The following is an 11,264-nucleotide window of genomic DNA, read 5'->3' as shown; positions in this document are numbered from 1 at the left end:
TCAATAGTCAAATTGTGTCTTATGGATTTGAAATTGTAAATACAACATAAATAAGAATGTAACAGTCTTGCTGGCTAAAAACAGCATCCTGGACCTACCAGTTATTGAGAAGCCAATATGAATAAAATTGGCTAGGAGAAAAAAATACTACTCTATTCATGTTCCACTGCCAAAAGCAATCCAATAGTATCCACTTCTATGTTTCCAATTCCATATCAGGTTTTCTTGTTTGTTTCAAAAAAGTACAATCCAATACTTTAAAGATTCGTTTAATTAAAAAACAGAGAAATCCTTTTTGTGAAGCTTGTGAACGTTCAACTGCATTTTTGAATTATTGTAAAATTCATATTTTTTTTCTCTTTTTCTATTTTTATTTGCTAAATATGAAAAACAATACACAGAATTATAAAATGAGGGTGGATAGAAAGCTTAAAAAGGAAACAAAGACATATAAGGTATACATTCATATACATACTGTATATACATATGTAAAATTGAAATATTTCAATGCATGGAAGCCATAATTCCAGGGGTGGGATTTTACCAGTTTGGTCTGGTTTGGGCAAACTGGTATCTCCAAGAATCAGCTGTGAGTGAACCATTTTACTCCGATGATCAGATGTTGGGCCCACCCTCCTGCCTTGGCTCTAGCCTGTGCTTTATATCCTGGTTTTAAAGCTCAGCTGATTCATGTGGCACAGTGGATTGATGCGCGTCAGCTGGTTAACACACAGATATTGCTGTAGAAGAGCAGTAGCAAATGCTCTGCACACATGGGAAACATGTACTCACTGAGCCAGTTGTTACACTGGTTGAATCGCACCCCTGCATAATTCCTTACAATTATCCATAGGTCCTCTATGCTGATAAGTTATGGATTCATGAATTCTTGGTAACATCAATTCAGCAGACCACTGCATAGTGGGAGCCATATATTATCTTTCCAATGCTGAAGAACAAGTCTTTTAGCTGAGGTACAGAAAACCTGCCTCCTTTTTCCAAATGTCAACTCCCATATGATAGGGATAAATATCAGAAGAACGTGATCCTCTGAAAATAATGAATCTCAATATAAGCAATAACAGCTTTCCTAAATAGAACAATTATTAGAGACTGTAGAAACATATACTCAAACAAAGCATTAATTTAAATGCATGAGATTCAACAATTCAAACCTTCCAACAAAATTGGTTTTACTTAGTCAAGTTTTCCTTTGCTTATTCAGTGGCTCTGGCTGTTCTAATATCACAAGTTTCTACCACATTAAAGTGTAACATGATTCCTAGAGTCATAATGTTATACTTGGAATCATGTAGAGCAATGGACATTACTCTGTACAAAACTGTAATTTACTGTTATTCGCTATGGCCATGATCCATGTATGGTTCCTGCCAGTTCATCTCAAAGCTGAACATTCTATGTCACAATGGATCTGACTGAGATGCTGAGAAGCAAGACCTGGAGTCTGGTCTTCTATATTTCCCTAGTAATTAGTATCTTAGAGGCGTATTTCATCTGAGCCTTGAAGTGGTACTTAGCTATCAAGACTTGCAGTAATTTATAAATTTATCCAAATTAATGGCTGGGGTATCCTATTTTAACCAGAACTGTATATTAATTATACCAAAATCAAATTAAATATGACTTTATTGATTAATCAATTTAGCAAACATTCAAAAAGAATAAAGATAAGCTAAAATGAAATAAAGTAAGATCAAATAGAGTAAGTTCAGATGAAATAAAAGATAAGCAAATAAGACAAAATAGTGGAAGATAAAACAGAATGTAGAAACATACGATGAATACTAAAATACAAAAGTATATGTTGTATGTTTAGATGAATTCATCATCTTTACATGCTACCCCAATATGTTCTATAAAATGTGTTCTCAATTTAATAACCCTGAGTATAAAGTTAGCTGCTCTAATGGTTATATATGTTTTTGTGCCTTAAAGGAAATGAGATAATCTTTTATTATGACCCCAATGTCAACTAGAGTCTGTAAATACTAAGTCCTTGCTGAACATAGAGATGGGAATGGAAAAGAACATGCACAATATCTTTTATTTATGGTGCTCCACAAGCACAGATTTTCTCAGAGTATGGCACTTGGTGGAGGTCATATTTAATAAGAGAGAAAATCTTTCACATCAACATTTCATAACCAATGTGCAGAAATATTATATTGTATAATGTAACAAATCAAATAATTGAAATGAATTGCAATTAACTGTTAAAAGATATAAGGTAAAAATGAGTGTTAATGACATCTAATCAAAATACATATTCTATACAAACTGACAAGATGGTTAATTCATTAATTCTCCTTTTGCCTTTTATGATCCACGGTAGGCTTTATTTTATTCATAAAAACACTGAATTGTCATGCAAGGTAGATGCAGACAGAACATTCATCTGATCTTTTGGTTCAAGTTACCACTACGCATGTATATTTTATAATATATTTTATTTTAAAAAAGCAAAATTGTAAAGGTCTCATTCACTCTGTGGGCCTGCTCAAATTAACCAGAACACCCCAGCCCAGGTGAATGCAACAGTTATTGCTTTCTCCAATACTTCCTGCCACCATAATCAAGAGGAAAATTTAGTATTTCTTTCTGGGAGAAACCCGAGGGGCATCTGAAGCATGCTATACAGTCACCACGAGAAAAGCTGATGTCATTGTTTACTGAAAAACACAGCAAACAAAAGAGAACACAGATGGGTATTGGGATTAAATTTTAAAAAAATCTTATATTTCAAAACTAAATGTAAAGAAAGGAACAATTCTACAGAGACTCAGGGAAATTTGCTGTGAAAGAAATCTGGGAAGACGTTGACTTTGTCCAAAATAAAATTTCAAATACATGTTATTTGCTTCAAAATTCTGCATGTGACTTATTCCTTCCTGAGTCCTGGAAAATTCTCTGGGCACTAAATTCTCATTCTAAAGTATGATCTGTTTTCAGCTTCCCTTTTCCTGGCAAGACTCATGCCTCTTCTGACTATTTAACTTCAGGAAGAGGAAGGAATAGTATTTCCACAGGAATTTAGACAAGTGCCCATCTTGGCTCCTTTTTTACTAGAGAAGGAGTGTCAAACTCAAGGCCCATGGGCCAAGTCCAGCCTGTGGATTGCTTAAATCTGGCCAATGGGGCCGGCCTGGAAATAGCAAAGTACTGGTCTATGGTACCTCTGGCAGCCAAAATTTTGACCAGCAGGGTGATGCAGGATACTGTCCAACCTGAAAATGGGATGCAGGGGCCATACGAGCCCCCCCAGTGCCCTATTTTGGCTAGCAGAGGGATGCAGGAGGCCATCCAGGCCAAAAAAGGTGCAGGGGAGGGCCGCATGTGGTTCCCATGGCCCTTTTTCATCAGCAGGGGGCTGTAGGAGGTGTCCATCCCATCTCACCCATCCACCACCAGCTGGCCCATGGAGAAGAACTACAATGTTGATCCAGCACTCGAAGAAATCCAGTTTGTCACCCCTGTACTAGAGGAAGAAAGTATTTGGTTACAGAATATATGTAAGACTTAATCCACAAAGTAATTCTTGTGATTTTCCTGTTTAGACATATCAGTTCAAAAATTAGCAATGATGTAGGGGAAAAGAAGAAAGAATACATAGAAAAAAGATGTGACTTATCTCTACTTCAAGGATAAATCTTCCATTAGTGTTGTAATGACGAGGCAGTCGAGTTGTTTGATCATGAACAACTGAATCATGATGATCTTTATTGGAGTCTAGTCTTGCATTTATACACATTTTTAGTTATCCTCCATCACTGGTTAACTTTGCTTACTGCTTAACTTTCATTACTGTTTAGCACAGTAATTAATTATCTCTAGTTAAAGTCTAATATATGTTTACTTCCTCTCTCTAATCCTCCTTTAGATTAGTGACTTTGTTTACCTGAGTTGTATTTGCTTGGAAACATTCTTTATCTGAGGTTTGCCATCCAAGATTGGAACATTCCTGCAATTACAACTCTACACATTAGTTTAGGTTATTAAATGTAAACAAACAAACAATGGTTAAAATCATGTTACTCGATAAAATAGTTTTACACTCAGATAAATTACAAATAACTAATAAGCACCAGGTGCTTATGAGAAAAAAGGAGGGATTATTGCACAGAACAGTCAGAATTCATTAAGGTATTCATATTGATTATGGATAACTTTACTGTTGATTATGGATAACTTTACTGTTGATTATGGATAACTTTACTGTTGATTATGGATAACTTTACTGTTGATGAAACCACATCATAAAATTAAGCTTGATTTTTTTTATATCTGTTAGAGGAAATATTGTCCCAGATGACTGAAACAATCTTGCTAGATGCAAAACCTGTTCCATAATCACATTACCAATACTTGATTTGATTTGGATATCTTTAATACTCACATATATTCCAGTCTGGGAAAGAACATCTAAAAGCTTTTATAGAATCATTTTGTTTTCTATTCTAATGAGGCTTTGCAATCATCATTGATTGTCAATGGGCTGAGATAATATGATTTCCAATGTTTTTCCTGTTCATTGTACTCAAGAGCAAAAGAGTGACATGCTATCAATTCCAGGGCCTATTCACAGGAGAATTTGAGTTTATATGAGTTCTTTTATCCATTAAGTAGAAAGGTCAAAGCAGCCTGAGTATAATTTTTCACACCCATCATTCTTCACCAATATCCAGCAAATCTTAAAAAGTGCTACCAGTAAGGCAGCAAATGTGATAAGGAGAAAGAAATATCAAGGCTTTGCTGTCTTTAATACCACAGTGACATGAACAAGAAAATTAAAAGTATATATTTTACAATACAAGCATGTATGTGATCAACTGAAAATTAGAAGGATTTCAGATCACATAAAGTATTGTAATTCACTTCTAAGTTACATGCATTTATTAAGTTCTGTGACTAATATCCTCATATTATTTAGTATCCTATGACTATTACTGTGTTGTATCTTATGATTTCTTATGAATGTATTTTTATGATGGCCATGATCATAATTTATCACTTATAGCTTTTATGTACATTGAGAGCTTATGCACTGAAGACAAATTCCTTGTGTGTCCAATCATATTTAGACAATAAAGAATTCTATTCTATTCTATTCTATTCTATTCTGTTCTGTTCTGTTCTGTTTAGACCTGGGAATGTCTTTTGCTGGAAATCCTGGAATCCACTGATCAATGTAGATAGCACTGAACTAGAAAGGCTGATCCTCTGCTTCATAAGCAGTTTCCCATGGCTGGGTTAATCTCATGGCTAGATTTATTGTTTCATTTGAATTTAAATAAGACTAGTACTTACTATAAAACCATTAGTAAAATGCTAGATAGTTTAATAAGGAAGCTAAATTTAATTGATTCCTCTTTTTAATATTGTGGAAATTCTTTCAATCATTTATGCTTTAATCATCTTTGAAAGCATTTCCATACCCAAACAATATTCTCTAAGGCATTTTCAGTGTATAAAGTGAAGCTTTGTGAAGAAATATTGGTTAATGTTGGATTATGTTTTGTTGCTATGATTTAGAAGATATTCAAATGCTTATTTTCAAGTGGTTGTTTTAAAACTACAGGAGAAAAATGAGATTTAAAAAGACGTATGAAAGACGTAGGAGAAAATTCCTGTAACAGTATTCTTCTTTTTGTATCCCTGACTGCCATAAGAAGTAAGGGATAATAATATGATTACTGCAGAACTAATTCATATCAATTACCATAAGGGAAATAAATAATTATATAACAAGAAAACTGTAAAAAGGAAAAGAACTGAATTGTTTTCCAAATGCAAGCATTCACTGGGAACAAATGAGATGTTCCTTGATTAATTCTCTTATTCAGTTCTTGATATAATAGTTATCAAAAACCATGTATAGATCAGAGTAAGCTAACACATTCAGCTGTAAAATATCAAATCCTGAATAAATGAAAGGCTTAGTGGATCAATTTTTAGATAACAGTTAAACCCATCTGAACTTAGTCCAGATATAAAGAGTTCTAGATTTATTTCTATTACTTTGTTACATAGATAATTGAGTGCCTTTAGCCTTGAAAAAAGATAAGTAGAGGAATATGATTACACTTTTCTAACATTGAAAAGTTGTCACATAGAAGAATGCCAAACTCTGCTCTCTACCCTCCCAGAGGGCAGAATTTATTGTCAAATTATTGGAAACCAGATTCTGATGGATCATTAACAAAAGCTTTTTAACAGCAACTTGAAAAATGAACCAATTGTGCTTCATTGGATGTGCTCAATTGAGGCCGGACAGTCATTTCCTGGGAATGCTTTAAATTGAATTCAAAGATTCAAAGGCCTAAACTGCCTATAGGAAATCTATAATTCTTACCCACTTCCTATAAGGCAGCATATGACTAGCAATGGAGAGTGTGATAATTTACAGTGAATATACATTAACTAACCTGCTGGATGGCTGTGGCTCTATAAAAATAAAAATGGTTTACAACACTTATAATATTTACTCACTTGGACAGAATCAGATAGTGGATGCTATTTTAATTATTCCTTAGTGTAAGTATATCTGGAGGCAAGAGCAGAGCTAGGTTCAGAGACTGCACTAAAGTCTTGGTTGCTGAATTTGTATAGTATGCTGCATAAATAATTACTAACAAACTGCAGTAGTTGGATTCACAAAATACACTAAAATGAAGTCTTTCATAATTTCTCATCCATCCAACATATGACACCTGAATTCTTGCATACATAGATGTGTTCCTTGAAATTGACCTTCTATTTGATTTTGCATATATTGAATGCATATGCGTAAGCTATGACAGTATCTGTAAAAGGGAGAAGGGTGTTCCCCCTCCTCAGGAGGCTATTTTTTAGTGTGGTCAATCTGGATTATTTCTACCTAGCTCTCCAACTTTCTCATTCGGAACAAGTTGGTGGGCAGGCAGCTACAAAGATTCCTTGATGAAGGAAATGTTGTAGATGACTTTCAGGCTGACATTGGGTGCTCTTCAGGATAATATGCAGTGCAATCTAGACAGCACAAATGATCCATCTGGTCTAGATGAATTTCTCTGACACATGCAGTATCATGAATAATGACATCCTTTTGAATCACCTTGGAAGGTTTGAGGTCAGGAATAGTGTTATATAGTTGCTCCAGAGTCATGAATTAGAGATGAATGGGCACATGAATTGAATTAATTAATGGTTTTACCTTCTGAAAATGTAATGTGAATCATAGAAAAGGAGACATCAAGTCTATCGATGCTCAGAGCACAGTCTTCTCTGGGTTTTGTTTTTTTTAACATAACCATAAAACTACTGGAGAGCTCATCCTCTGGATTGGAGTTAGACACTTCTGCTGAGGCTAAGCAGGAAATGCAGCAGTCCAAATGGAGTTCCAGTGAGATACTGGATGGGACAGGCTACAGTTGAATCCCACCAAGAAGTGTTTCTATTTGTACAGAAGCTAGTTCCAGGATTATTACTCTACAAGAGGTTGCACTATTTAGCAGGGTCGGGTTTCAATCAATAAATTCTGTTTGGCATATATTTCCTGCTAGATAAGCAGGGCAAGAATGTGGCTAGTAAGGTTTATGGCCAGCAGTAACTCATGCCTTGATCATTAAAAATAAAACTAGTACAAAATGAATCTACCCATCTGCTAACAGGGGACAGTTAGCAATTAGTAACTCTACTTGTAGAAAAGCACTCTATTGGCAGGCCCTTCTCCCAGAATCCCATGGGCTACATAGCTGAGCTCTTATGTGTGATTTGGCTACTTCAACTATGTTCTAGGACAGGACTGTCGAATTCGCGGCAAGTGGGCCAGATGCATCATGCGCTGGCCATGTCCACACCCAGTTTAGCAAAGGGGGAGAGTTATGATACGTCACATGATAACACTGTGACAATATGAGTTTGGCACCCCTGTTCTAGGAAGTACCTCACTGGTATGTCACCCCTAATTTTAGCAAATGGAAGCTCTGTGGTAAAACTGACTGATAAAGACATGCTTCTTTGTTTTCTTTTATTTAAAGAAGATTGGCTTACATCAAGCTTCTTTCTGTAGCAGAAGATTACCAATTTAATATAAACAACATGAACATAGTACAAAATTATGCAAACCTGAATCAAACTTTTCGTCTGGGTTGCTATTCAATTTATCTTTATTTTATGAGCTAAGGGATTCAATATAAGAACAAATGTGGTAGGAGAGGCAAACCGAAGCAAACTGGATTATAATAAATTGTGCAATAATAAAATAGTACAATGATTAAGAAGTGCCTCCAGGAAAACACCATCTTATACAGAGGCTGCACTTTCTAATTTGTTCACTTTCCTTCCCATTTTAAGTATAAATACAAAAAGAGTATGAACAGTTAGTGTAATATAATTTATTGTGACACAGAATTGGGATTCTGAGTGATTGTCATCCTTGACAGGAAGGGAGCTATGTTAGGTGTGGAAGAAGTCTTAGTCTCTGGATTACTTCCATTGGTCTCTATCTGATTTGGTGCATTGCAGTTAAGAATTACATATTCCCTTCGCACTGTCAAAAGAGCCACTTGCTCAATTATTGTCCATTTGAAGTTTTGCTGAGATCTGAAGCTGCTATGACTGTGTGAAGCAAATTAAGCTTAGTGGAGGCTTAACTATGCCCAGGAGATTCTTATCCCTAATTTCTTATTATCAAATCTTATGATTACAGTAAGGGGCATTGTCAGACTTGATTTTAGATTTATGCCAGATATATACTGAACTTTCCACAAGTGTTATCCACAGAAACTGAAGTGTTCATCAGAATGACAAAACATTCATTGTGACACTGTTTCACCAGCTTTACCTCATGTGTGATATCACAATGCAAGTAAAAGAAGTAGTATTTATGTTGAAATTTCACAATATATTTTTGATAATTTTTTTCTTTTCCTATGTAGATGCACCAAATATTTCCCGTCGTCACTGAGCAGTTCCCATCCTACCGTAAAACATGCTCTTAAAATAGGACGAATCTGGAATCTGGAACAATGGAAAGCATCTGGCAATGGCTTTGACTCAGGATTCTCTTCTCTGCCTAAGTGAATCTGAAGCCACACTTGCTGACGTTGTTAAGAAAAGGTTTGGAGTAACCTAGATAGTTATTCCTTGTTTTGTTTTAAAATCAAACCTATATGGAACAACTAAACTGAGGCAGTTAAATATTTTCTTCTCCCTATGGGACTGACCTGAATCTTGGGAAGCTGGAAAAATAAAAGTGGATATCAAGGATCCAGGGATAAATCTAACTAGAAGTCCTGCCAGCTTTGTGGTGGCATTTCCCCCAACATATTTTACAATCAGTCAGCTGAAATATGAATAGGATGAGGAGAGGGGAGGAGAGGAAATTTTGCAGTGATTATGAGACAAGCAGGGGTGGGATTCAGCCAGTTCAGGCGAACTGGATGCTAATTTTACATCCAGTTTGGTGAACCAGTAGTTCCAAAGACCAGGTGGCCCCACCTGCCCTGACCCTCCCAGGAATCCCAACGTGCCTGTTCTGGCTCCCAGGTAAGTGCGGGAAGGCTTCCAAGGGCCAAACAGTGCATGGGGATGTAGTGTGCCCCCTGCACCCGTTTTGGCTCTCCTGAGGCTTCCTAGGCCCAAAATGGGGCACGGGGGATGCAACGAAAGAAAGAAAGAAAGAAAGAAAGAAAGAAAGAAAGAAAGAAAGAAAGAAAGAGAGAGAGAGAGAGAGAGAGAGAGAGAGAGAGAGAGAGAGAGAGAGAGAAAGAAAGAAAGAAAGAAAGAAAGAAAGAAAGAAAGAAAGAAAGAAAGAAAGAAAGAAAGAAAGAAAGAAAGAAAGAAAGAAAGAATGAGGGGAGAGGAGAGGAGAAAAAGAAAGAATGAAAGAAAGAGGGAGGGAGGGGAGGGAGAAAGAGGGAAGGGAAAGGGAAAGATATGGATGGATGGATGGATGGATGGATGGATGCATAGAGGGAGGGAGGGAGGGAGGGAGGGAGAGAAAAAGGAGACAAAGGAAGGACCATAAAGCTTGGCACTAGACACAGCTTCAGAGGATGCTTTGAAACAGCACAGCAATCCAGAACTGGAAGGAACCTCGGAGGTCATCTAGTCCAATCCCCTGCTCCACTTTAAATTGTTAAAGTGAGTTTCTCTCTTTTGACTCACCCAGTCACATGACCACATAGCCAGGCCCACCCAGTCACATGAACACATAGTGGATTTGTTGTAGTCCTGACACCACGCCCAACAAGCCACGTCCAACAAGCCACACCCACCAAACTGGTAGTAAAAAAAGTTAAATCCCACCACTGGAGAGAAGGGTATGGCAGTGGGAAAGATAAGGAATATTGACAGAAGAGAAAGGAAGTCAGGGCAAGTGAAAATATAATGCTTAAGATGTGCTGAGCTGAAATGTTAGCGGACTTTAGGAGCATGGAAAAGCAACCCAATCATTTACGAAAGGAATGGGTCCATTACAGAAAAAGATTCCTACATCCAGGGGAGGGACAAAGCCTGAGAAAGAGATTCACAGTAACTCAATTTTAATTACTCTATAATTAAGCATAATTACTCTGTAATTAGGTATAAGAGAAGCCAGAGAAACACAATATACCCTGTTTCAATATCCTATTGGCAGTGGGGAAAAAAACTTTCTTGTTTTCTTTTCTTGCCCACATTATATGAAAAGAAAATCCTGGAAACTTGAGTGAGAAACTGGAGGGTCTGGTAGAGCAGTGGATAGAAGAGAGACATGTCATGAAGTACAATAGGTAGCTGCTGAGAGATTACATCCCTCCTCCTCTGCGAGTACTGCAACTGGAAGTGATAGCATTACCACTACTGATCAGCAAAGACAAGCTAGAGACAGAGGTGATATTCAGCAGGTTCTGACCAGTTCTGGAGAACCGGTAGTGAAAATCTGACTGGAGATTTTGCAGTATCCTTCCCCTGCCATGCCCACCAAGCCATGCTCACAGGACCAGTAGTAAAAAAAAATGAATCCCACCACTGACTAGAGACTATGATTGGTTCTATAGGAGAATTGAACTCCAGACATTAACTAGAAGAGAAGATTGTGGTCATTGGGTAAAAGGAAGTAATCATATTTGGAATCCCCTCTCCAGATTGGTGCTGCTTTCCTAATCCAAGGGTTCCAAATAATATGTCTCAAGGAATTGGGAGGTTCTAGGTGGAAGGATAAAGGTTGAGAGTAGATAGTAGGTTAGAGTAGGGGTCCCCAACCACCAGGCCCCAGACCGGTA

Source organism: Pseudonaja textilis, chromosome 4, assembly GCF_049901715.1.
Source record: "Pseudonaja textilis isolate UNSWEBS1 chromosome 4, rPseTex1.2, whole genome shotgun sequence".
Classification (NCBI taxonomy): domain Eukaryota; kingdom Metazoa; phylum Chordata; class Lepidosauria; order Squamata; family Elapidae; genus Pseudonaja; species Pseudonaja textilis.
The sequence above is the reverse complement of the archived record's forward strand: the minus strand, read 5'-3'. Positions refer to the sequence as shown.